Here is a 26704-nt window from a genome sequence, read left to right on the forward strand (position 1 = left end):
ACCAGGATGGCCGAGTGGTAAAGGCGTTGGGCTTAAGATCCAATGGGTTAATACCCGCGTGGGTTCGAACTCCACTCCTGGTAATTACTTAATTAAACAGTGATTTCTCCCATTCTGCTCAGTGATAACTGATTTTCATCTGTTGCATTTGCATTTTTCTGTAGCTCGGTGACAATCTGAGCAGATAATGAAATGAAATTGTGAAATGTATCTGTATCGTTCAGTCTCTGCCTCTCGCTCTCTCTTTCGAGAGCTGTATATGTATTTGTGTGTTTGAGAGTCTTTGTCTCTCTCAGTCTGCCTCTCTCTGATTCACTCTGTCTTTCCCTGTTTCTCTGTTTGTCTCTGTCTCTCAATCTGTCTGCTTCACACGGTATCCCGTTCTGTTCCAATGGGATTCTGTCATACTCTCTGTCTGACTGTCTCGTTCTTTCCCATCATCTATGTCTTTGCCTGTCTCTGCTCGTCCCTGTCTCTAACCTGATGAGTATTTCCATCATTTTCTGTTTTTGTCTCGATGTCTCTCTCTCTCTATTTATCTTTCTCTCTATCTGTCTCCCTCTTTGTCTCTCTCCTTGTCCCTGTCTTTCTCTCAATCTTTCCCTCCCTCTCTTTATAAATCACACAAACACATCTCTGTATATGTATGTGTTTGAGTCTTTGCCTCACTCAGTCTGACCCTCAATCACAGTTTCAAACTTTCTGTCTCTCTCTGTCTCTACCTCGCTGTCTGTTTCTCCCTGTTTCGCTGTTTGTCTCTGTCTCTCAATGTGCCTGCCTCTTTCTCACGGTGTCCAATTGTGTTCCAATGGGATTCTCTCAGTCTCTCTGTCTGACTGTCTCACTCTTTCCCATCATCTCTGTCTATCTATGTCTCTGCCTGCCTGTCTCTCTTTGCCTGTCGCTGGTAGTTCCCCTCTCTAACCTGCTGAGAATTTCCAACATTTTCTTTTTATTTCTTTGTCTCTCTGTCTATCTGTCGCTCTCTCTCCATCTGTCTCTCTCCTTGTCACTTTCTTTATGATTGTCTTTATCTCACTCTTTCCCTCTTTCTCTTTATAGATCACACACACAGATTTATTTAGATGTATGTGTTTGAGAGTCTTTTTCTCACTCAGTCTGCCTCTCGTTTTCAGTCTCACACTTGCTGTCTCTCGTTGTCTCGATCTCGCTGTCTGTCTCTCCCTGTTTGTCGGTTTGTCTCTGTCTCGCAATGTTTCTGTCGACTTCTCATGGTGTCCAGTTCTATTCACAGCTCGAATATTGCTTTGACAAAACCCATGCGCATCAATTCCTCGTGGGAAAGTGGTGAATATCCCCGCCTGTCACACAGGAGACCACGGTTCAATTCCCTAACTGGGAGGCTGCATTTTACAAAAGGCAGAATTTTGCTTATGTTTCTTGGTATAGATTCATATTAAAAAGTTCCAGAGCAATATCGAGCTGCAAAAATACAGCCTCTTTCAGATTTTTAGCAACGGTGACTTTTTCACTATTCTGTTGCCGTCTGCTGCACAGAGATGGATGGTTAAGTTTTAACTGAGTAACATTTAAAAAGGCACGAGCCAGTAGTCGTGGCCCATTGGTTAAGGCCATAGACTAAAAATCCATTCGGGTTTCCCCGCATAGATTTGAATCCTGCCGACTCCGTTTCTTTGCATATTTCATTCTGTTTGACAATTTAACCAGGTCCCTGCAAAACTGATTCTGAGATAGACGGAACAACGTCCCACACCTTTCAATGCCGCCGCTATTTTCTTTCTTTCATTAATCTGCAATATTCACGATACATACGGAGAGAAAATCGCAAAAATCAGCCAAAGTTGCGAAAATGATTCAGCATGTCTATCCCTCGAGATGTCTAAGGCATCTGTGCATGTCCGTTGGTGCGTGTAAATTTATGTGTGTATGTCTCTGTGTCTGTCTATCTGTAAGAATGTCTATGTGTATGTGCAACTGTCTGTGGAAATCATCACCATGAATTTGGTATGTCCTGGAACTTAAAAAAAAGACTTGGGAAAGTAATATGGCTGTGAACTTTTGTCTCAGCTTTGGTTCAGTGGCAGCATTCTTGACTGAATTAGGAGTTTGTGTGTTCAAGTCGCACTCCTGAGACTTGAGCATATAATCTTGGCGAACACTCAACTGCAGCACTTGGGGAATTTTGCAGTGTTGAAACTGTTGACTTTCGGATGAAATGTTAAATTGAAGCTCCGTCTGCGCACTCGGGTGGTTGTGAGAGGTCCCAGAGCATTCCTCGAAAAAGAATAGGAGAGTTGCTCCCGTGTCAATATTCCGAAAAATGTTCGGAAATCCTCCCTGAAACCCGATGTGTTTGTGTGTGTCTGTGGAGGTGGAGTTGAAGCCCAGATTCTCACATAGGCAGAATCCAATCGCTGACGGCACCAGGATGGCCGAGTGGTTAAGCCGTTGTTCCTAAGATCCAATGGGTTTATACCCGCGTGGGTTCGAACCCCACTCCTGGTAATTACTTAATTAAACAGTGATTTCTCCCATTCTGCTCAGTGATAACTGATTTTCATCTGTTGCATTTGCATTTTTCTGTAGCTCGGTGACAATCTGAGCAGATAATGAAATGAAATTGCGAAATGTGTCTGTATCGCTCAGTCTCTGCCTCTCGCTCTGTCTTTAGAGAGCTGTATATGTATTTGTGTGTTTGAGTCTTTGTCTCTCTCAGTCTGCCTCTCTCTGATTCACTCTGTCTGTCCCTGTTTCTCTGTTTGTCTCTGTCTCTCAATCTGTCTCCTTCACATGGTATCCAGTTCTGTTCCAATGGGATTCTGTCATACTCTCTGTCTGACTGTCTCGTTCTTTCCCATCATCTATGTCTTTGCCTGTCTCTGCTCGTCCCTGTCTCTAACCTGATGAGTATTTCCATCATTTTCTGTTTTTGTCTCGATGTCTCTCTCTCTCTATTTATCTTTCTCTCTATCTGTCTCCCTCTTTGTCTCTCTCCTTGTCCCTGTCTTTCTCTCACTCTTTCCCTCCCTCTCTTTATAAATCACACAAACACATCTCTGTATATGTATGTGTTTGAGTCTTTGCCTCACTCAGTCTGACCCTAACTCTCAGTCTCAAACTTTCTGTCTCTCTCTGTCTCTACCTCGCTGTCTGTTTCTCTCTGTTTCACTGTTTGTCTCTGTCTCTCAATGTGCCTGTCTCTTTCTCACGTTGTCCAGTTGTGTTCCAATGGGATTCTCTCAGTCTCTCTGTCTGACTGTCTCACTCTTTCCCATCATCTCTGTCTATCTATGTCTCTGCCTGCCTGTCTCTCTTTGCCTGTCGCTGGTAGTTCCTCTCTCTAACCTGCTGAGAATTTCCAACATTTTCTTTTTATTTCTTTGTCTCTCTGTCTATCTGTCGCTCTCTCTCCATCTGTCTCTCTCCTTGTCACTGTCTTTATGATTGTCTTTCTCTCACTCTTTCCCACTTTCTCTTTATAGATCACACACACAGATCTCGTTAGATGTATGTGTTTGGGAGTCTTTTTCTCACTCAGTCTGCCTCTCGTTTTCAGTCTCACACTTGCTGTCTCTCGTTGTCTCGATCTCGCTGTCTGTCTCTCCCTGTTTGTCGGTTTGTCTCTGTCTCGCAATGTGTCTGTCGACTTCTCATGGTGTCCAGTTCTATTCACAGCTCTAATATTGCTTTGACAAAACCCATGCGCATCAATTCCTCGTGGGACAGTGGTGAATATCCCCACCTGTCACACGGGAGAGCACGGTTCAATTCCCTAACAGGGAGGCTGCATTTTATAAAAGGCAGAATCTTGCTTCTGTGTCTTGATATAGATTCATATTAAAAAGTTCCAGAGCAATATAGAGCAGCAAAAACACAGCCTCTTCCAGGTTTTTAGCAAACGGTGACTTTTTCACTATTCTGTGGCCGTCTGCTGCACAGAGATGGATGTTTAGTTTTAACTGAGTAACATTAAAAAAGGCACGAGCCAGTAGTCGTGGCCCATTGGTTAAGGCCACAGACTAAAAATCCTTTCGGGTTTCCCTGCAGAGATTTGAATCCTGCCGACTCCGTTTCTCAGCATATTTCATTCTGTTTGACAATTTAACCAGGTCCCTGCAAAACTGATTCTGAGATAGACGGAACAACGTCCCACACCTTTCAATGCCGCCGCTATTTTCTTTCATTCATTAATCTGCAATATTCACGATACATACGGATAGAAATACGCAAACATCAGCCAAAGTTGCGACAGTGATTCAGCCTGTCTATCCCTCGAGATGTCTAAGGCATCTGTGCATGTCCGTTGGTGCGTGTACATTATTGTGTGTGTGTCTCTGTGTCTGTCTATCTGTAAAAATGTCTATGTGTATGTGCAACTGTCTGTGGAAATCATCACCATGAATTTGGTATGTCCTGGAACTTAAAAAAAAGACTTGGGAAAGTAATATGGCTGTGAACATTTGTCTCAGCTTTGCTTCAGTGGCAGCATTATTTTCTGAATCAGGAGTTTGTGTGTTCAAGTCGCACTCCTGAGACTTGAGCATATAATCTTGACCAACACTCAACTGCAGCATTTGGGGAATTTTGCATTGTTGAAACTGTTGACTTTCGGATGTAATGTTAAATTGAAGCTCCGTCTGCGAACTCGGGTGGTTGTGAGAGGTCCCAGAGCATTACTCGAAAAAGAATATGAAAGTTGCCCCCGTGTCAATATTCCGAAAAATGTTCGGAAATACTCCCTGAAACCCGATGCATTTGTGTGTGTCTGTGGAGGTGGAGTTGAAGCCCAGATTCTCACATAGACAGAACCCAATTGCTGACAGCACCAGGATGGCCGAGTGGTTAAGGCGTTGGGCTTAAGATCCAATGGGTTTATATCCGCGTGGGTTCGAACCCCACTCCTGGTAATTACTTAATTAAATAGTGATTTCTCCCATTCTGCTCAGTGATAACTGATTTTCATCTGTTGCATTTGCATTTTTCTGTAGCTCGGTGACAATCTGAGCAGATCATGAAATGAAATTGTGAAATGTATCTGTATCGATCAGTCTCTGCCTCTCGCTCTCTCTTTCGAGAGCTGTATATGTATTTGTGTGTTTGAGAGTCTTTGTCTCTCTCAGTCTGCCTCTCTCTGATTCACTCTGTCTTTCCCTGTTTCTCTGTTTGTCTCTGTCTCTCAATCTGTCTGCTTCACACGGTATCCAGTTCTGTTCCAATGGGATTCTGTCATACTCTCTGTCTGACTGTCTCGTTCTTTCCCATCATCTATGTCTTTGCCAGTCTCTGCTCGTCCCTGTCTCTAACCTGATGAGTATTTCCATCATTTTCTGTTTTTGTCTCGATGTCTCTCTCTCTCTATTTATCTTTCTCTCTATCTGTCTCCCTCTTTGTCTCTCTCCTTGTCCCTGTCTTTCTCTCAATCTTTCCCTCCCTCTCTTTATAAATCACACAAACACATCTCTGTATATGTATGTGTTTGTTTCTTTGCCTCACTCAGTCTGACCCTCCCTCACAGTCTCAAACTTTCTGTCTCTCTCTGTCTCTACCTCGCTGTCTGTTTCTCTCTGTTTCACTGTTTGTCTCTGTCTCTCAATGTGCCTGTCTCTTTCTCACGTTGTCCAGTTGTGTTCCAATGGGATTCTCTCATTCTCTCTGTCTGACTGTCTCACTCTTTCCCATCATCTCTGTCTATCTATGTCTCTGCCTGCCTGTCTCTCTTTGCCTGTCGCTGGTAGTTCCCCTCTCTAACCTGCTGAGAATTTCCAACATTTTCTTTTTATTTCTTTGTCTCTCTGTCTATCTGTCGCTCTCTCTCCATCTGTCTCTCTCCTTGTCACTGTCTTTATGATTGTCTTTCTCTCACTCTTTCACTCTTTCTCTTTATAGATCACACACACAGATCTCTTTAGATGTATGTGTTTGAGAGTCTTTTTCTCACTCAGTCTGCCTCTCGTTTTCAGTCTCACACTTGCTGTCTCTCGTTGTCTCGATCTCGCTGTCTGTCTCTCCCTGTTTGTCGGTTTGTCTCTGTCTCTCAATGTGTCTGTCGACTTCTCATGGTGTCCACATCTATTCACAGCTCGAATATTGCTTTGACAAAACCCATGCGCATCAATTCCTCGTGGGAAAGTGGTGAATATCCCCACCTGTCACACGGGAGAGCACGGTTCAATTCCCTAACGGGGAGGCTGCATTTTACAAAAGGCAGAATTTTGCTTCTGTTTCTTGGTATAGATTCATATTAAAAAGTTCAAGAGCAATATAGAGCAGCAAAGATACAGCCTCTTCCAGATTTTTAGCAAACGGTGACTTTTTCACGATTCTGTGGCCGTCTTTTGCACAGAGATGGATAGTTGAGTTTTAACTGAGTAATATTTAAAAAGGCAGCGAGCCTGCAGTCGTGGCCCAGTGGTTAAGGCCATAAACGAAAAACCTATTCGGGGTTCCCCGCATCGATTTGAATTCTGCCAACTCCGTTTCTCAGCATATTTCATTCTGTTGGACAACTTAATCAGGTCCCTGCAAAACTGATTCTGAGATAGACGGGACAACGTCCCACACCTTTCAATGCCGCCGCTGTTTTCTTTCTTTCATTAATCTGCAATTCTCACGATACATACGGATAGAAAATCGCAAAAATCAGACAAAGTTGCGACAGTGATTCAGCCTGTCTATCCCTCAAGATGTCTAAGCCATCTGTGCATGTCCGTTGGTGCGTGTACATTTTTGTGTGTGTGTCTCTGTGTCTGTATATCTGTAAAAATGTCTATGTGTATGTGCAACTGTCTGTGGAAATCATCACCATGAATTTGGTATGTCCTGGAACTTAAAAAAAAGACTTGGGGAAAGTATTATGGCTGTAAACTTTTGTCTAAGCTTTGGTTCAGTGGCAGCATTCTTGACTGAATCAGGAGTTTGTGTGTTCAAGTCGCACTCCTGAGACTTGAGCATATAATCTTGGCTAACACACAACTGCAGCACTTGGGGAATTTTGCATTGTTGAAACTGTTGACTTTCGGATGAAATGTTAAATTGAAGCTCCGTCTGCGCACTCGGGTGATTGTGAGAGGTCCCAGAGCATTACTCGAAAAAGAATATGAAAGTTGCCCCCGTGTCAATATTCCGAAAAATTTTCGGAAATACTCCCTGAAACCTGATGCATTTGTGTGTGTCTGTGGAGGTGGAGTTGAAGCCCAGATTCTCACATAGACAGAACCCAATTGCTGACAACACCAGGATGGCCGAGTGATTAAGGCGTTGGGCTTAAGATCCAATGGGTTTATATCCGCGTGGGTTCTAACCCCACTCCTGGTAATTACTTAATTAAACAGTGATTTTTCCCATTCTGCTCAGTGATAACTGATTTTCATCTGTTGCATTTGCATTTTTCTGTAGCTCGGTGACAATCTGAGCAGATAATGAATTGAAATTGTGAAATGTATCTGTATCGATCAGTCTCTGCCTCTCGCTCTCTCTTTCGAGAGCTGTATATGTATTTGTGTGTTTGAGAGTCTTTGGCTCTCTCAGTCTGCCTCTCTCTGATTCACTCTGTCTTTCCCTGTTTCTCTGTTTGTCTCTGTCTCTCAATCTGTCTGCTTCACACGGTATCCAGTTCTGTTCCAATGGGATTCTGTCATACTCTCTGTCTGACTGTCTCGTTCTTTCCCATCATCTATGTCTTTGCCAGTCTCTGCTCGTCCCTGTCTCTAACCTGATGAGTATTTCCATCATTTTCTGTTTTTGTCTCGATGTCTCTCTCTCTCTATTTATCTTTCTCTCTATCTGTCTCCCTCTTTGTCTCTCTCTTTGTCCCTGTCTTTCTCTCAATCTTTCCCTCCCTCTCTTTATAAATCACACAAACACATCTCTGTATATGTATGTGTTTGAGTCTTTGCCTCACTCTGTCTGACCCTCCATCACAGTCTCAAACTTTCTGTCTCTCTCTGTCTCTACCTCGCTGTCTGTTTCTCTCTGTTTCACTGTTTGTCTCTGTCTCTCAATGTGCCTGTCTCTTTCTCACGTTGTCCAGTTGTGTTCCAATGGGATTCTCTCATTCTCTTTGTCTGACTGTCTCACTCTTTCCCATCATCTCTGTCTATCTATGTCTCTGCCTGCCTGTCTCTCTTTGCCTGTCGCTGGTAGTTCCCCTCTCTAACCTGCTGAGAATTTCCAACATTTTCTTTTTATTTCTTTGTCTCTCTGTCTATCTGTCGCTCTCTCTCCATCTGTCTCTCTCCTTGTCACTGTCTTTATGATTGTCTTTCTCTCACTCTTTCACTCTTTCTCTTTATAGATCACACACACAGATCTCTTTAGATGTATGTGTTTGAGAGTCTTTTTCTCACTCAGTCTGCCTCTCGTTTTCAGTCTCACACTTGCTGTCTCTCGTTGTCTCGATCTCGCTGTCTGTCTCTCCCTGTTTGTCGGTTTGTCTCTGTCTCTCAATGTGTCTGTCGACTTCTCATGGTGTCCACATCTATTCATTACTCGAATATTGCTTTGACAAAACCCATGCGCATCAATTCCTCGTGGGAAAGTGGTGAATATCCCCACCTGTCACACGGGAGACCACGGTTCAATTCCCTAACGGGGAGGCTGCATTTTACAAAAGGCAGAATTTTGCTTCTGTTTCTTGGCATAGATTCATATTAAAAAGTTCCAGAGCAATATAGAGCAGCAAAGATACAGCCTCTTCCAGATTTTTAGCAAACGGTGACTTTTTCACGATTCTGTGGCCGTCTGCTGCACAGAGATGGATAGTTGAGTTTTAACTGAGTAACATTTAAAAAGGCAGCGAGCCTGCAGTCGTGGCCCAGTGGTTAAGGCCATAAACGAAAAACCTATTCGGGGTTCCCCGCATCGATTTGAATTCTGCCAACTCCGTTTCTCAGCATATTTCATTCTGTTGGACAACTTAATCAGGTCCCTGCAAAACTGATTCTGAGATAGACGGGACAACGTCCCACACATTTCAATGCCGCCGCTGTTTTCTTTCTTTCATTAATCTGCAATTCTCACGATACATACGGATAGAAAATCGCAAAAATCAGACAAAGTTGCGACAGTGATTCAGCCTGTCTATCCCTCAAGATGTCTAAGGCATCTGTGCATGTCCGTTGGTGCGTGTACATTTTTGTGTGTGTGTCTCTATGTCTGTATATCTGTAAAAATGTCTATGTGTATGTGCAACTGTCTGTGGAAATCATCACCATGAATTTGGTATGTCCTGGAACTTAAAAAAAAGACTTGGGGAAAGTATTATGGCTGTAAACTTTTGTCTAAGCTTTGGTTCAGTGGCAGCATTCTTGACTGAATCAGGAGTTTGTGTGTTCAAGTCGCACTCCTGAGACTTGAGCATATAATCTTGGCTAACACACAACTGCAGCACCTGGGGAATTTTGCATTGTTGAAACTGTTGACTTTCGGATGAAATGTTAAATTGAAGCTCCGTCTGCGCACTCGGGTGATTGTGAGAGGTCCCAGAGCATTACTCGAAAAAGAATATGAAAGTTGCCCCCGTGTCAATATTCCGAAAAATGTTCGGAAATACTCCCTGAAACCCGATGCATTTGTGTGTGTCTGTGGAGGTGGAGTTGAAGCCCAGATTCTCACATAGACAGAACCCAATTGCTGACAGCACCAGGATGGCCGAGTGGTTAAGGCGTTGGGCTTAAGATCCAATGTGTTTGTATCCGCGTGGGTTCGAACCCCACTCCTGGTAATTACTTAATTAAACAGTGATTTCTCCCATTCTGCTCAGTGATAACTGATTTTCATCTGTTGCATTTGCATTTTTCTGTAGCTCGGTGACAATCTGAGCAGATAATGAAATGAAATTGTGAAATGTATCTGTATCGATCACTCTCTGCCTCTCGCTCTCTCTTTAGAGAGCTGTATTTGTATTTGTGTGTTTGAGAGTCTTTGTCTCTCTCAGTCTGCCTCTCTCTGATTCACTCTGTCTTTCCCTGTTTCTCTGTTTGTCTCTGTCTCTCAATCTGTCTGCTTCACACGGTATCCAGTTCTGTTCCAATGGGATTCTGTCATACTCTCTGTCTGACTGTCTCGTTCTTTCCCATCATCTATGTCTTTGCCAGTCTCTGCTCGTCCCTGTCTCTAACCTGATGAGTATTTCCATCATTTTCTGTTTTTATCTCGATGTCTCTCTCTCTCTATTTATCTTTCTCTCTATCTGTCTCCCTCTTTGTCTCTCTCCTTGTCCCTGTCTTTCTCTCAATCTTTCGCTCCCTCTCTTTATAAATCACACAAACACATCTCTGTATATGTATGTGTTTGAGTCTTTGCCTCACTCAGTCTGACCCTCCCTCACAGTCTCAAACTTTCTGTCTCTCTCTGTCTCTACCTCGCTGTCTGTTTCTCTCTGTTTCACTGTTTGTCTCTGTCTCTCAATGTGCCTGTCTCTTTCTCACGTTGTCCAGTTGTGTTCCAATGGGATTCTCTCATTCTCTCTGTCTGACTGTCTCACTCTTTCCCATCATCTCTGTCTATCTATGTCTCTGCCTGCCTGTCTCTCTTTGCCTGTCGCTGGTAGTTCCCCTCTCTAACCTGCTGAGAATTTCCAACATTTTCTTTTTATTTCTTTGTCTCTCTGTCTATCTGTCGCTCTCTCTCCATCTGTCTCTCTCCTTGTCACTGTCTTTATGATTGTCTTTCTCTCACTCTTTCACTCTTTCTCTTTATAGATCACACACACAGATCTCTTTAGATGTATGTGTTTGAGAGTCTTTTTCTCACTCAGTCTGCCTCTCGTTTTCAGTCTCACACTTGCTGTCTCTCGTTGTCTCGATCTCGCTGTCTGTCTCTCCCTGTTTGTCGGTTTGTCTCTGTCTCTCAATGTGTCTGTCGACTTCTCATGGTGTCCACATCTATTCACAGCTCGAATATTGCTTTGACAAAACCCATGCGCATCAATTCCTCGTGGGAAAGTGGTGAATATCCCCACCTGTCACACGGGAGAGCACGGTTCAATTCCCTAACGGGGAGGCTGCATTTTACAAAAGGCAGAATTTTGCTTCTGTTTCTTGGTATAGATTCATATTAAAAAGTTCCAGAGCAATATAGAGCAGCAAAGATACAGCCTCTTCCAGATTATTAGCAAACGGTGACTTTTTCACGATTCTGTGGCCGTCTGCTGCACAGAGATGGATAGTTGAGTTTTAACTGAGTAACATTTAAAAAGGCAGCGAGCCTGCAGTCGTGGCCCAGTGGTTAAGGCCATAAACGAAAAACCTATTCGGGGTTCCCCGCATCGATTTGAATTCTGCCAACTCCGTTTCTCAGCATATTTCATTCTGTTGGACAACTTAATCAGGTCCCTGCAAAACTGATTCTGAGATAGACGGGACAACGTCCCACACCTTTCAATGCCGCCGCTGTTTTCTTTCTTTCATTAATCTGCAATTCTCACGATACATACGGATAGAAAATCGCAAAAATCAGACAAAGTTGCGACAGTGATTCAGCCTGTCTATCCCTCAAGATGTCTAAGCCATCTGTGCATGTCCGTTGGTGCGTGTACATTTTTGTGTGTGTGTCTCTGTGTCTGTATATCTGTAAAAATGTCTATGTGTATGTGCAACTGTCTGTGGAAATCATCACCATGAATTTGGTATGTCCTGGAACTTAAAAAAAAGATTTGGGGAAAGTATTATGGCTGTAAACTTTTGTCTAAGCTTTGGTTCAGTGGCAGCATTCTTGACTGAATCAGGAGTTTGTGTGTTCAAGTCGCACTCCTGAGACTTGAGCATATAATCTTGGCTAACACACAACTGCAGCACTTGGGGAATTTTGCATTGTTGAAACTGTTGACTTTCGGATGAAATGTTAAATTGAAGCTCCGTCTGCGCACTCGGGTGATTGTGAGAGGTCCCAGAGCATTACTCGAAAAAGAATATGAAAGTTGCCCCCGTGTCAATATTCCGAAAAATTTTCGGAAATACTCCCTGAAACCCGATGCATTTGTGTGTGTCTGTGGAGGTGGAGTTGAAGCCCAGATTCTCACATAGACAGAACCCAATTGCTGACAACACCAGGATGGCCGAGTGATTAAGGCGTTGGGCTTAAGATCCAATGGGTTTATATCCGCGTGGATTCTAACCCCACTCCTGGTAATTACTTAATTAAACAGTGATTTCTCCCATTCTGCTCAGTGATAACTGATTTTCATCTGTTGCATTTGCATTTTTCTGTAGCTCGGTGACAATCTGAGCAGATAATGAATTGAAATTGTGAAATGTATCTGTATCGATCAGTCTCTGCCTCTCGCTCTCTCTTTCGAGAGCTGTATATGTATTTGTGTGTTTGAGAGTCTTTGGCTCTCTCAGTCTGCCTCTCTCTGATTCACTCTGTCTTTCCCTGTTTCTCTGTTTGTCTCTGTCTCTCAATCTGTCTGCTTCAGACGGTATCCAGTTCTGTTCCAATGGGATTCTGTCATACTCTCTGTCTGACTGTCTCGTTCTTTCCCATCATCTATGTCTTTGCCAGTCTCTGCTCGTCCCTGTCTCTAACCTGATGAGTATTTCCATCATTTTCTGTTTTTGTCTCGATGTCTCTCTCTCTCTATTTATCTTTCTCTCTATCTGTCTCCCTCTTTGTCTCTCTCCTTGTCCCTGTCTTTCTCTCAATCTTTCCCTCCCTCTCTTTATAAATCACACAAACACATCTCTGTATATGTATGTGTTTGAGTCTTTGCCTCACTCAGTCTGACCCTCCCTCACAGTCTCAAACTTTCTGTCTCTCTCTGTCTCTACCTCGCTGTCTGTTTCTCTCTGTTTCACTGTTTGTCTCTGTCTCTCAATGTGCCTGTCTCTTTCTCACGTTGTCCAGTTGTGTTCCAATGGGATTCTCTCATTCTCTCTGTCTGACTGTCTCACTCTTTCCCATCATCTCTGTCTATCTATGTCTCTGCCTGCCTGTCTCTCTTTGCCTGTCGCTGGTAGTTCCCCTCTCTAACCTGCTGAGAATTTCCAACATTTTCTTTTTATTTCTTTGTCTCTCTGTCTATCTGTCGCTCTCTCTCCATCTGTCTCTCTCCTTGTCACTGTCTTTATGATTGTCTTTCTCTCACTCTTTCACTCTTTCTCTTTATAGATCACACACACAGATCTCTTTAGATGTATGTGTTTGAGAGTCTTTTTCTCACTCAGTCTGCCTCTCGCTTTCAGTCTCACACTTGCTCTCTCTCGTTGTCTCGATCTCGCTGTCTGTCTCTCCTTGTTTGTCGGTTTGTCTCTGTCTCTCAATGTGTCTGTCGACTTCTCATGGTGTCCACATCTATTCACAGCTCGAATATTGCTTTGACAAAACCCATGCGCATCAATTCCTTGTGGAAAAGTGGTGAATATCCCCACCTGTCACACGGGAGACCACGGTTCAATTCCCTAACGGGGAGGCTGCATTTTACAAAAGGCAGAATTTTGCTTCTGTTTCTTGGCATAGATTCATATTAAAAAGTTCCAGAGCAATATAGAGCAGCAAAGATACCGCCTCTTCCAGATTTTTAGCAAACGGTGACTTTTTCACGATTCTGTGGCCGTCTGCTGCACAGAGATGGATAGTTGAGTTTTAACTGAGTAACATTTAAAAAGGCAGCGAGCCTGCAGTCGTGGCCAGGTGGTTAAGGTCATAAACGAAAAACCTATTCGGGGTTCCCCGCATCGATTTGAATTCTGCCAACTCCGTTTCTCAGCATATTTCATTCTGTTGGACAACTTAATCAGGTCCCTGCAAAACTGATTCTGAGATAGACGGGACAACGTCCCACACCTTTCAATGCCGCCGCTGTTTTCTTTCTTTCATTAATCTTCAATTCTCACGATACATACGGATAGAAAATCGCAAAAATCAGACAAAGTTGCGACAGTGATTCAGCCTGTCTATCCCTCAAGATGTCTAAGGCATCTGTGCATGTCCGTTGGTGCGCTTACATTTTTGTGTGTGTGTCTCTGTGTCTGTATATCTGTAAAAATGTCTGTGTGTATGTGCAACTGTCTGTGGAAATCATCACCATGAATTTGGTATGTCCTGGAACTTAAAAAAAAGACTTGGGGAAAGTATTATGGCTGTAAACTTTTGTCTAAGCTTTGGTTCAGTGGCAGCATTCTTGACTGAATCAGGAGTTTGTGTGTTCAAGTCGCACTCCTGAGACTTGAGCATATAATCTTGGCTAACACACAACTGCAGCACTTGGGGAATTTTGCATTGTTGAAACTGTTGACTTTCGGATGAAATGTTAAATTGAAGCTCCGTCTGCGCACTCGGGTAATTGTGAGAGGTCCCAGAGCATTACTCGAAAAAGAATATGAAAGTTGTCCCCGTGTCAATATTCCGAAAAATGTTCGGAAATACTCCCTGAAACCCGATGCATTTGTGTGTGTCTGTGGAGGTGGAGTTGAAGCCCAGATTCTCACATAGACAGAACCCAATTGCTGACAGCACAAGGATGGCCGAGTGGTTAAGGCGTTGGGCTTAAGATCCAATGGGTTTATATCCGCGTGGGTTCGAACCCCACTCCTGGTAATTACTTAATTAAACAGTGATTTCTCCCCTTCTGCTCAGTGATAACTGATTTTCATCTGTTGCATTTGCATTTTTCTGTAGCTCGGTGACAATCTGAGCAGATAATGAAATGAAATTGTGAAATGTATCTGTATCGATCAGTCTCTGCCTCTCGCTCTCTCTTTCGAGAGCTGTATATGTATTTGTGTGTTTGAGAGTCTTTGGCTCTCTCAGTCTGCCTCTCTCTGATTCACTCTGTCTTTCCCTGTTTCTCTGTTTGTCTCTGTCTCTCAATCTGTCTGCTTCACACGGTATCCAGTTCTGTTCCAATGGGATTCTGTCATACTCTCTGTCTGACTGTCTCGTTCTTTCCCATCATCTATGTCTTTGCCAGTCTCTGCTCGTCCCTGTCTCTAACCTGATGAGTATTTCCATCATTTTCTGTTTTTGTCTCGATGTCTCTCTCTCTCTATTTATCTTTTTCTCTATCTGTCTCCCTCTTTGTCTCTCTCCTTGTCCCTGTCTTTCTCTCACTCTTTACCTCCCTCTCTTTATAAATCACACAAACACATCTCTGTATATGTATGTGTTTGAGTCTTTGCCTCACTCAGTCTGACCCTAACTCTGAGTCTCAAACTTCCTGTCTCTCTCTGTCTCTACCTCGCTGTCTGTTTCTCCTTGTTTCGCTGTTTTTCTCTGTCTCTCAATGTGCCTGTCTCTTTCTCACGGTGTCCAGTTGTGTTCCAATGGGATTCTCTCAATCTCTCTGTCTGACTGACTCACTCTTTCCCATCATCTCTGTCTATCTATGTCTCTGCCTGCCTGTCTCTCTTTGCCTGTCGCTGGTAGTTCCTGTCTCTAACCTGCTGAGAATTTCCAACATTTTCTTTTTATTTCTATGTCTCTCTGTCTATCTGTCGCTCTCTCTCCATCTGTCTCTCTCCTTGTCACTTTATTTATGATTGTCTTTCTCTCACTCTTTCCCTCTTTCTCTTTATAGATCACACACACAGATCTCTTTAGATGTATGTGTTTGAGAGTCTTTTTCTCACTCAGTCTGCCTCTCGTTTTCAATCTCACACTTGCTGTCTCTCGTTGTCACGATCTCGCTGTCTGTCTCTCCCTGTTTGTCGGTTTATCTCTGTCTCGCAATGTGTCTGTCGACTTCTCATGGTGTCCAGATCTATTCACAGCTCGAATATTGCTTTGACAACACCCATGCGCATCAATTCCTCGTGGGAAAGTGGTGAATATGCCCACCTGTCACACGGGAGACCACGGTTCAATTCCCTAACGGGGAGGCTGCATTTTACAAAAGGCAGAATTTTGCTTCTTTTTCTTGGTATAGATTCATATTAAAAAGTTCCAGAGCAATATAGAGCAGGAAAGATACAGCCTCTTCCAGATTTTTAGCAAACGGTGACTTTTTCACGATTCTGTGGCCGTCTGCTGCACAGAGATGGATAATTGAGTTTTAACTGAGTAACATTTAAAAAGGCAGCGAGCCTGCAGTCGTGGCCCAGTGGTTAAGGCCATAAACGAAAAACCTATTCGGGGTTCCCCGCATCGATTTGAATTCTGCCAACTCCGTTTCTCAGCATATTTCATTCTGTTGGACAACTTAATCAGGTCCCTGCAAAACTGATTCTGAGATAGACGGGACAACGTCCCACACCTTTCAATGCCGCCGCTGTTTTCTTTCTTTCATTAATCTGCAATTCTCACGATACATACGGATAGAAAATCGCAAAAATCAGACAAAGTTGCGACAGTGATTCAGCCTGTCTATCCCTCAAGATGTCTAAGGCATCTGTGCATGTCCGTTGGTGCATGTACATTTTTGTGTGTGTGTCTCTGTGTCTGTATATCTGTAAAAATGTCTATGTGTATGTGCAACTGTCTGTGGAAATCATCACCATGAGTTTGGTATGTCCTGGAACTTAAAAAAAAGACTTGGGGAAAGTATTATGGCTGTAAACTTTTGTCTAAGCTTTGGTTCAGTGGCAGCATTCTTGACTGAATCAGGAGTTTGTGTGTTCAAGTCGCACTCCTGAGACTTGAGCATATAATCTTGGCTAACACACAACTGCAGCACTTGGGGAATTTTACATTGTTGAAACTGTTGACTTTCGGATGAAATGTTAAATTGAAGCTCCGTCTGCGCACTCGGGTGATTGTGAGAGGTCCCAGAGCATTACTCGAAAAAGAATAGGAGAGTTGCCCCCGTGTCAATATTCCGAAAAATTTTCGGAAATGCTCCCTGAAACCCGATGTGTTTGTGTGTGTCTGTGGCGGTGGAGTTGAAGCCCAGATTCTCACATAAACAGAATCCAATTGCTGACGGCACCAAGATGGCCGAGTGGTTAAGGCGTTGGCCTTAAAATCCAATGAGTTTATATCCGCGTGGGTTCGAAACCCACTCCTGGCAATTGCTTAATTAAACAGTGATTTCTCCCATTTTGTTCAGTGATATCTGTTGCATTTCCATTTTTCTTCAACTCGGTGACAATCTGAGCAGATAATGAAATGAAATTGTGAAATGTATCTGTATCGCTCAGACTCTGCCTCTCGCTCTCTCTTTAGAGAGCTGTATATGTATTTGTGTGTTTGAGTCTTTGTCTCTCTCAGTCTGCCTCTCTCTGATTCACTCTGTCTGTCCCTGTTTCTCTGTTTCTCTCTGTCTCTCAATCTGTCTCCTTCACACGGTATCCAGTTGTGTTCCAATGGGATTCTGTCATACTCTCTGTCTGACTGTCTCGTTCTTTCCCATCATCTCTGTCTTTGCCTGTCTCTGCTCGTCCCTGTCTCTAACCTGATGAGTATTTCCATCATTTTCTGTTTTTGTCTCTATGTCTCTCTCTCTCTATTTATCTTTCTCTCTATCTGTCTCCCTCTTTGTCTCTCTCCTTGTCCCTGTCTTTCTCTCACTCTTTCCCACCATCTCTTTATAAATCACACAAACACATCTCTGTACATGTATGTGTTTGAGTCTTTGCCTCACTCAGTCTGACCCTAACTCTCAGTCTCAAACTTTCTGTCTCTCTCTGTCTCTACCTCGCTCTCTGTTTCTCCCTGTTTCGCTGTTTGTCTCTGTCTCTCAATGTGCCTGTCTCTTTCTCACGGTGTCCAGTTGTGTTCCAATGGGATTCTCTCAGTCTCTCTGTCTGACTGTCTCACTCTTTCCCATCATCTCTGTCTATCTATGTCTCTGCCTGCCTGTCTCTCTTTGCCTGTCGCTTGTAGTTCCTGTCTCTACCCTGCTGAGAATTTCCAACATTTTCTTTTTATTTCTTTGTCTCTCTGTCTATCTGTCGCTCTCTCTCCATCTGTCTCTCTCCTTGTCACTGTCTTTATGATTGTCTTTCTCTCACTCTTTCCCTCTTTCTCTTTATAGATCACACACACAGATCTCTTTAGATGTATGTGTTTGAGAGTCTTTTTCTCACTCAGTCTGCCTCTCGTTTTCAGTCTCACACTTGCTGTCTCTCGTTGTCTCGATCTCGCTGTCTGTCTCTCCCTGTTTGTCGGTTTGACGCTGTCTCTCAATGTGTCTGTCGACTTTTCATGGTGTCCAGTTCTATTCACAGCTCGAATATTGCATTGACAAAACCCATGCGCATCAATTCCTCGTGGGAAAGTGGTGAATATCCCCACGTGTCACACGGTAGACCACGGTTCAATTCCCTAACGGGGAGGCTGCATTTTACTAAAGGCAGAATTTTTCTTCTGTTTCTTGGTATAGATTCATATTAAAAAGTTCCAGAGCAATATGGAGCAGCAACAATACACCCTCTTCCAGATTTCGAGCAAACGGTGGCTTCTTCACGATTCTGTGGCCGTCTGCTGCACAGAGATGGATGGTTGAGTTTTAAATGAGTAACATTTAAAAAGGCAGCGACCAGTAGTCGTGGCCTAGTGGTTAAGGCCATAGACTAAAAATCCATTCTGGTTTCCCCGCATAGATTTGAATCCTGCCGACTCCGTTTCTCAGCATATTTCATTCTGTTTGACAATTTAACCAGGTCCCTGCAAAACTGATTCTGAGATAGACGGAACAACGTTCCACACCTTTCAATGCCGCCGCTGTTTTCTTTCTTTCATTAATCTGCAATATTCACGATACTTACGGATAGAAAATCGCAAAAATCAGCCAAAGTTGCGACATTGATTCAGCCTGTCTATCCCTCGAGATGTCTAAGGCATCTGTGCATGTCCGTTGGTGCGTGTAAATTTGTGTGTGTGTGTCTCTGTGTCTGTCTATCTGTAAAAATGTCTGTGTGTATGTGCAACTGTCTATGGAAATCATCACCATGAATTTGGTATATCCTGGAACTTAAAAAAAAGACTTGGGGAAAGTAATATGGCTGTGAACTTTTGTCTCAGCTTTGGTTCAGTGGCAGAATTCTTGACTGAATCACGAGTTTGTGTGTTCAAGTCGCACTCCTGAGACTTGAGCATATAATCTTGGCTAACTCTCAACTGCAGCACTTGGGGAATTTTGCAGTGTTGAAACTGTTGACTTTCGGATGAAATGTTAAATTGAAGCTCCGTCTGCGCACTCGGGTGGTTGTGAGAGATCCCAGAGCATTACTCGAAAAAGAATAGGAGAGTTGCCCCTGTGTCAATATTGCTAAAAATGATCGGAAATGCTCCCTGAAACCCTTCGTATTTGTGTGTGTCTGTGGGGGTGGATTTGAAGCCCAGATTCTCACAGAGACAGAATCCAATCGCTGACGAGACCAGGATGGCCGAGTGGTTAATGCGTTGGGCTTAAGATCCAATGGGTTAATACCCGCGTGGGTTCGAACCCCACTCCTGGTAATTACTTAATTAAACAGTGATTTCTCCCATTCTGCTCAGTGATAACTGATTTTCATCTGTTGCATTTGCATTTTTCTGTAGCTCGGTGACACTCTGAGCAGATAATGAAATGAAATTGTGAAATGTATCTGTGTCGCTTTGTCTCTGCCCCTCTCTCTTTGGAGAGCTGTGTATGTGTTTGTGTATTTGAGTCTCTGTCTGTATCAGTCTGCCTCTCTCTGATTCACTCTGTTTATCCCTTTTACTCTGTTTGCCTCTGTTGCTCAATCTGTCTCTTTCTGATGGTGTCAAGTTCTGTTCCAAATGGATTCTATCAGACTCTCTGTCTGACTGTCTCTCTCTTCACATCATCTCTGTCTGTCCATGTATTTGCCTGTCTCTGTTACTCCCTGCCTCTAACCTGATGAGTATTTCCATCATTTTCTGTTTTTGCCTCTTTGTCTCTCTCTCTCTATCTGTCTTTCTCTCTATCTGTCTCCCTCTTTGTCTCTCTCTTTGTCCCTGGCTTTTTCTTGTCATTCCATCACTATTTGCCTCCCTCTCTTTTTGGAGCACGCAAACACATCTCTGTGTACGTGTTTTCAAGTCTTTGTCTCACTCAGTCTGACCCTCCGTCTCAGTCTCAAACTTCCTGTCTCTCTCTGTCTCTATCTCACTGTCTGTCACTCCCTGTTTTCGTCTTTGTCTCTGTTTCTCACGGTGTCCAGTTCTGTTCCAATCGGATTTTCTCAGTCTCTCTTTCTGACTGTCTCACTCTTTCCCATCATCTCTGTCTGTCTATGTCTCTGCCTGTCTGTCTCTCTTTGTCTGTCTCTGTTAGTGCCTGTCTCTATCCTGATAAATATTTCCATCATTTTCTGTTTTTTCTCTATATCTCTCTCTCTATCTGTATCTCTCCTTGCCACTGTCTTTATCATTGTTTTCTCTCATTCTATCCCTCTCTCTCTTTATAGATCTCACACACAAACCTCTGTATCTCAATGCGTTTGAGTCTTTTTCTCACTCAGTATGCCTCTCCTTTTTGTGTGTATGTCTCTGTGTCTGTCTATCTGTAAAAATGTCTATGTGTATGTGCAACTGTCTGTGGAAATCATCACCATGAATTTGGTATGTCCTGGAACTTAAAAAAAAGGCTTGGGAAAATAATATGGCTGTGAACTTTTGTCTCAGCTTTGGTTCAGTGGCAGCATTCTTGACTGAATCAGGAGTTTGTGTGTTCATGTCGCACTCCTGAGACTTGAGCATTTCATCTTGGCTAACTCTCAACTGCAGCACTTGGGGAATTTTGCAGTGTTGAAACTGTTGACTTTCGGATGAAATGTTAAATTGAAGCTCCGTCTGCGCACTCGGGTGGTTGTTAGAGGTCCCAGAGCATTACTCGAAAAAGAATAGGAGAGTTGCCCCCGTGTCAATATTCCGAAAAATGTTCGGAAATCCTCCCTGAAACCCGATGTGTTTGTGTGTGTCTGTGGAGGTGGAGTTGAAGCCCAGATTCTCACATAGACAGAATCCAATCGCTGACGGCACCAGAATTGCCGAGTGGTTAAGGCGTTGGGCTTAAGATCCAATAGGTTCATACCCGCGTGGGTTCGAATCCCACTCCAGGTAATTACTTAATTAAACAGTGATTTCTCCCATTCTGCTCAGTGATAACTGATTTTCATCTGTTGCATTTGCATTTTTCTGTTGCTCGTTGACAATCTGAGCAGATAATGAAATGAAATTGCGAAATGTGTCTGTATCGCTCAGTCTCTGCCTGTCGCTCTGTCTTTAGAGAGCTGTATATGTATTTGTGTGTTTGAGTCTTGTCTCTCTCAGTCTGCCTCTCTCTGATTCATGTTGTCTGTCCCTGTTTCTCTGCTTGACTCTGTCTCCTTCACACGGTATCCAGTTCTGTTCCAATGGGATTCTGTCATACTCTCTGTCTGACTGTCTCGTTCTTTCCCATCATCTCTGTCTTTGCCTGTCTCTGCTCGTCCCTGTCTCTAACCTGATGAGTATTTCCATCATTTTCTGTTTTTGTCTCGATGTCTCTCTCTCTCTATTTATCTTTCTCTCAATCTGTCTCCCTCTTTGTCTCTCTCCTTGTCCCTGTCTTTCTCTCACTCTTTCCCTCCCTCTCTTTATAAATCACACAAACACATCTCTGTATATATATGTGTTTGAGTCTTTGCCTCACTCAGTCTGACCCTAACTCTCAGTCTCAAACTTTCTGTCTCTCTCTGTCTCTACCTCGCTGTCAGTTTCTCACTGTTTTGCTGTTTGTTTGTGTCTCTCAATGTGCTTGTCTCTTTCTCACGGTGTCCAGTTGTGTTCCAATGGGATTCTCTCAGTCTCTGTCTGACTGTCTCACTCTTTCCCATCATCTCTGTCTATCTATGTCTCTGCCTGCCTGTCTCTCTTTGCCTGTCGCTGGTAGTTCCTGTCTCTAACCTGCTGAGAATTTCCAACATTTTATTTTTATTTCTTTGTCTCTCTGTCGATCTGTCGCTCTCTCTCCATCTGTCTCTCTCCTTGTCACTTTCTTTATGATTGTCTTTCTCTCACTCTTTCCCTCTTTCTCTTTATAGATCACACACACAGATTTATTTAGATGTATGTGTTTGAGAGTCTTTTTCTCACTCAGTCTGCCTCTCGTTTTCAGTCTCACACTTGCTGTCTCTCGTTGTCTCGATCTCGCTGTCTGTCTCTCCCTGTTTGTCGGTTTGTCTCTGTCTCGCAATGTGTCTGTCGACTTCTCATGGTGTCCAGTTCTATTCACAGCTCGAATATTGCTTTGACAAAACCCATGCGCATCACTTCCTCGTGGGAAAGTGGTGAATATCCCCGCCTGTCACACGTGAGACCACGGTTCAATTCCCTAACGGGGAGGCTGCATTTTACAAAAGGCAGAATTTTGCTTCTGGTTCTTGGTATAGATTCATATTAAAAAGTTCCAGAGCAATATAGAGCAGCAAAAATACAGCCTCTTCCAGATTTTTAGCAAACGGTGACTTTTTCACTATTCTGTTGCCGTCTGCTGCACAGAGATGGATGGTTAAGTTTTAACTGAGTAACATTTAAAAAGGCACGAGCCAGTAGTCGTGGCTCATTGGTTAAGGCCATAGACTAAAAATCCATTCGGGTTTCCCCGCATAGATTTGAATCCTGCCGACTCCGTTTCTCTGCATATTTCATTCTGTTTGACAATTTAACCAGGTCCCTGCAAAACTGATTCTGAGATAGACGGAACAACGTCCCACACCTTTCAATGCCGCTGCTTTCTTTCTTTCTTTCTTTCTTTCTTTCATTAATCTGCAATATTCACGATACATACGGATAGTAAATCGCAAAAATCAGCCAAAGTTGCGACAATGATTCAGAATGTCTATCCCTCGAGATGTCTGAGGCATCTGTGCATGTCCGTTGGTGCGTGTAAATTTTTGTGTGTATGTCTCTGTGTCTGTCTATCTGTAAAAATGTCTATGTGTATGTGCAACTGTCTGTGGAAATCATCACCATGAATTTGGTATGTCCTGGAACTTAAAAAAAAGACTTGGGAAAGTAATATGGCTGTGAACTTTTGTCTCAGCTTTGGTTCAGTGGCAGCATTCTTGACTGAATCAGGAGTTTGTGTGTTCATGTCGCACTCCTGAGACTTGAGCATTTCATCTTGGCTAACTCTCAACTGCAGCACTTGGGGAATTTTGCAGTGTTGAAACTGTTGACTTTCGGATGAAATGTTAAATTGAAGCTCCGACTGCGCACTCGGGTGGTTGTGAGAGGTCCCAGAGCATTACTCGAAAAAGAAAAGGAGAGTTGCCCCCGTGTCAATATTCTGAAATATGTTCGGAAATCCTCCCTGAAACCCGATGTGTTTGTGTGTGTCTGTGGAGGTGGAGTTGAAGCCCAGATTCTCACATAGACAGAATCCAATCGCTGACGGCACCAGGATGGCCGAGTGGTTAAGGCGTTGGGCTTAAGATCTAATGGGTTCATACCCGCGTGGGTTCGAACCCCACTCCTGGTAATTACTTAATTAAACAGTGATTTCTCCCATTCTGCTCAGTGATAACTGATTTTCATCTGTTGCATTTGCATTTTTCTGTAGCTCGGTGACAATCTGAGCAGATAATGAAATGAAATTGCGAAATGTGTCTGTATCGCTCAGTCTCTGCCTCTCGCTCTGTCTTTAGAGAGCTGTATATGTATTTGTGTGTTTGAGTCTTTGTCTCTCTCAGTCCGCCTCTCTCTGATTCACTCTGTCTGTCCCTGTTTCTCTGTTTGTCTCTGTCTCTCAATCTGTCTCCTTCACACGGTATCCAGTTCTGTTCCAATGGGATTCTGTCATACTCTCTGTCTGACTGTCTCGTTCTTTCCCATCATCTATGTCTTTGCCTGTCTCTGCTCGTCCCTGTCTCTAACCTGATGAGTATTTCCATCATTTTCTGTTTTTGTCTCGATGTCTCTCTCTCTCTATTTATCTTTCTCTCTATCTGTCTCCCTCTTTGTCTCTCTCCTTGTCCCTGTCTTTCTCTCACTCTTTACCTCCCTCTCTTTATAAATCACACAGACACATCTCTGTATATGTATGTGTTTGAGTCTTTCCCTCACTCAGTCTGACCCTCCCTCTCAGTCTCAAACTTTATGTCTCTCTCTATCTCTACCTCGCTGTCTGTTTCTCTCTGTTTCACTGTTTGTCTCTGTCTCTCAATGTGCCTGTCTCTTTCTCACGTTGTCCAGTTGTGTTCCAATGGGATTCTCTCAGTCTCTCTGTCTGACTGTCTCACTCTTTCCCATCATCTCTGTCTATCTATGTCTCTGCCTGCCTGTCTCTCTTTGCCTGTCGCTGGTAGTTCCTCTCTCTAACCTGCTGAGAATTTCCAACATTTTCTTTTTATTTCTTTGTCTCTCTGTCTATCTGTCGCTCTCTCTCCATCTGTCTCCCTCCTTGTCACTGTCTTTATGATTGTCTTTCTCTCACTCTTTCCCTCTTTCTCTTTATAGATCACACACACAGATCTCCTTAGATGTATGTGTTTGGGAGTCTTTTTCTCACTCAGTCTGCCTCTCGTTTTCAGTCTCACACTTGCTGTCTCTCGTTGTCTCGATCTCGCTGTCTGTCTCTCCCTGTTTGTCGGTTTGTCTCTGTCTCGCAATGTGTCTGTCGACTTCTCATGGTGTCCAGTTCTATTCACAGCTCTAATATTGCTTTGACAAAACCCATGCGCATCAATTCCTCGTGGGACAGTGGTGAATATCCCCACCTGTCACACGGGAGACCACGGTTCAATTCCCTAACGGGAAGGCTGCATTTTATAAAAGGCAGAATCTTGCTTCTGTTTCTTGAGAAAGATTCATATTAAAAAGTTCCAGAGCAATATAGAGCAGCAAAATCACAGCCTCTTCCAGGTTTTTAGCAAACGGTGACTTTTTCACTATTCTGTGGCCGTCTGCTGCACAGAGATGGATGTTGAGTTTTAACTGAGTAACATTAAAAAAGGCAGCGAGCCAGTAGTCGTGGCCCATTGGTTAAGGCCACAGACTAAAACTCCTTTCGGGTTTCCCTGCATAGATTTGAATCCTGCCGACTCCGTTTCTCAGCATATTTCATTCTGTTTGACAATTTAACCAGGTCCCTGCAAAACTGATTCTGAGATAGACGGAACAACGTCCCACACCTTTCAATGCCGCTGCTATTTTCTTTCATTCATTAATCTGCAATATTCACGATACATCCGGATAGAAATACGCAAAAATCAGCCTAAGTTGCGACCGTGATTCAGCCTGTCTATCCCTCGAGAAGTCTAAGGCATCTGTGCATTTCCGTTGGTGCGTGTACATTATTGTGTGTGCGTCTCTGTGTCTGTCTATCTGTAAAAATGTCTATGTGTATGTGCAACTGTCTGTGGAAATCATCACCATGAATTTGGTATGTCCTGGAACTTAAAAAAAAGACTTGGGAAAGTAATATGGCTGTGAACATTTGTCTCAGCTTTGGTTCAGTGGCAGCATTCTTGACTGAATCAGGAGTTTGTGTGTTCAAGTCGCACTCCTGAGACTTGAGCATATAATCTTGACTAACACTCAACTGCAGCATTTGGGGAATTTTGCATTGTTGAAACTGTTGACTTTCGGATGAAATGTTAAATTGAAGCTCCGTCTGCGAACTCGGGTGGTTGTGAGAGGTCCCAGAGCATTACTCGAAAAAGAATATGAAAGTTGCCCCCGTGTCAATATTCCGAAAAATGTTCCGAAATACTCCCTGAAACCCGATGCATTTGTGTGTGTCTGTGGAGGTGGAGTTGAAGCCCAGATTCTCATATTGACAGAACCCAATTGCTGACAGCACCAGGATGGCCGAGTGGTTAAGGCGTTGGGCTTAAGATCCAATGGGTTTATACACGCGTGGGTTCAAACCCCAGTCCTGGTAATTACTTAATTAAACAGTGATTTTTCCCATTCTGCTCAGTGTTAACTGAATTTCATCTGTTGCATTTGCATTTTTCTGCAGCTCGGTGACAATCTGAGCAGATAATGAAATGAAATAGTGAAATGTATCTCTATCGCTCAGTCTCTGCCTCTCGATCTGTCTTGAGAGAGCTGTATATGTATTTGTGTGTTTGAGTCTTTGTCTCTCTCAGTCTGCCTCTCTCTGATTCACTCTGTCTGTCCCTGTTTCTCTGTTTGTCTCTGTCTCTCAATCTGTCTCCTTCACACGGTATCCAGTTCTGTTCCAATGGGATTCTGTCATGCTCTCTGTCTGACTGTCTCGTTCTTTCCCATCATCTATGTCTTTGCCTGTCTCTGCTCGTCCCTGTCTCTAACCTGATGAGTATTTCCATCATTTTCTGTTTTTGTCTCGATGTCTCTCTCTCTCTATTTATCTTTCTCTCTATCTGTCTCCGTCTTTGTCTCTCTCCTTGTCCCTGTCTTTCTCTCACTCTTTCCCTCCCTCTCTTTATAAATCACACAAACACATCTCTGTATATGTATGTGTTTGAGTCTTTGCCTCACTCAGTCTGACCCTAACTCTCAGTCTCAAACTTTCTGTCTCTCGCTGTCTCTCCCTCGCTGTCTGTTTCTCCCTGTTTTGCTGTTTGTCTCTGTCTCTCAATGTGCCTGTCTCTTTCTCACGGTGTCCAGTTGTGTTCCAATGGGATTCTCTCAGTCTCTCTGTCTGACTGTCTCACTCTTTCCCATCATCTCTGTCTATCTATGTCTCTGCCTGCCTGTCTCTCTTTGCCTGTCGCTGGTAGTTCCTGTCTCTAACCTGCTGAGAATTTCCAACATTTTATTTTTATTTCTTTGTCTCTCTGTCTATCTGTCGCTCTCTCTCCATTTGTCTCTCTCCTTGTCACTTTCTTTATGATTGTTTTTCTCACACTCTTTCCCTCTTTCTCTTTAT

General features: G+C 43.4%; 10 non-coding genes across 10 annotated transcripts; all 10 read left to right on the forward strand.

The window, feature by feature from the left end:
* trnal-uaa (transfer RNA leucine (anticodon UAA)) lies at positions 1 to 83 on the forward strand. The gene has a single exon. It is a non-coding gene; the product is annotated as a tRNA-Leu (tRNA).
* A 2321-nt stretch (positions 84 to 2404) lies between these two features.
* trnal-uaa (transfer RNA leucine (anticodon UAA)) lies at positions 2405 to 2487 on the forward strand. The gene has a single exon. It is a non-coding gene; the product is annotated as a tRNA-Leu (tRNA).
* Positions 2488 to 4806: 2319 nt separating this feature from the next.
* On the forward strand, positions 4807 to 4889 carry trnal-uaa (transfer RNA leucine (anticodon UAA)). Its single transcript has one exon. It is a non-coding gene; the product is annotated as a tRNA-Leu (tRNA).
* A 2324-nt stretch (positions 4890 to 7213) lies between these two features.
* Positions 7214 to 7296, forward strand: trnal-uaa (transfer RNA leucine (anticodon UAA)). The gene has a single exon. It is a non-coding gene; the product is annotated as a tRNA-Leu (tRNA).
* Positions 7297 to 9620: 2324 nt separating this feature from the next.
* Positions 9621 to 9703, forward strand: trnal-uaa (transfer RNA leucine (anticodon UAA)). The gene has a single exon. It is a non-coding gene; the product is annotated as a tRNA-Leu (tRNA).
* Positions 9704 to 14434: 4731 nt separating this feature from the next.
* trnal-uaa (transfer RNA leucine (anticodon UAA)) lies at positions 14435 to 14517 on the forward strand. Its single transcript has one exon. It is a non-coding gene; the product is annotated as a tRNA-Leu (tRNA).
* A 2324-nt stretch (positions 14518 to 16841) lies between these two features.
* trnal-uaa (transfer RNA leucine (anticodon UAA)) lies at positions 16842 to 16924 on the forward strand. The gene has a single exon. It is a non-coding gene; the product is annotated as a tRNA-Leu (tRNA).
* Positions 16925 to 19234: 2310 nt separating this feature from the next.
* trnal-uaa (transfer RNA leucine (anticodon UAA)) lies at positions 19235 to 19317 on the forward strand. Its single transcript has one exon. It is a non-coding gene; the product is annotated as a tRNA-Leu (tRNA).
* Positions 19318 to 23243: 3926 nt separating this feature from the next.
* On the forward strand, positions 23244 to 23326 carry trnal-uaa (transfer RNA leucine (anticodon UAA)). The gene has a single exon. It is a non-coding gene; the product is annotated as a tRNA-Leu (tRNA).
* Positions 23327 to 25646: 2320 nt separating this feature from the next.
* Positions 25647 to 25729, forward strand: trnal-uaa (transfer RNA leucine (anticodon UAA)). The gene has a single exon. It is a non-coding gene; the product is annotated as a tRNA-Leu (tRNA).
* The last annotated feature ends 975 nt before the right edge of the window (positions 25730 to 26704 follow it).

The sequence above is a fragment of the Pristiophorus japonicus genome, chromosome 23 (genome assembly GCF_044704955.1).
Source record: "Pristiophorus japonicus isolate sPriJap1 chromosome 23, sPriJap1.hap1, whole genome shotgun sequence".
In the NCBI taxonomy this organism is placed as follows: Eukaryota; Metazoa; Chordata; class Chondrichthyes; family Pristiophoridae; genus Pristiophorus; species Pristiophorus japonicus.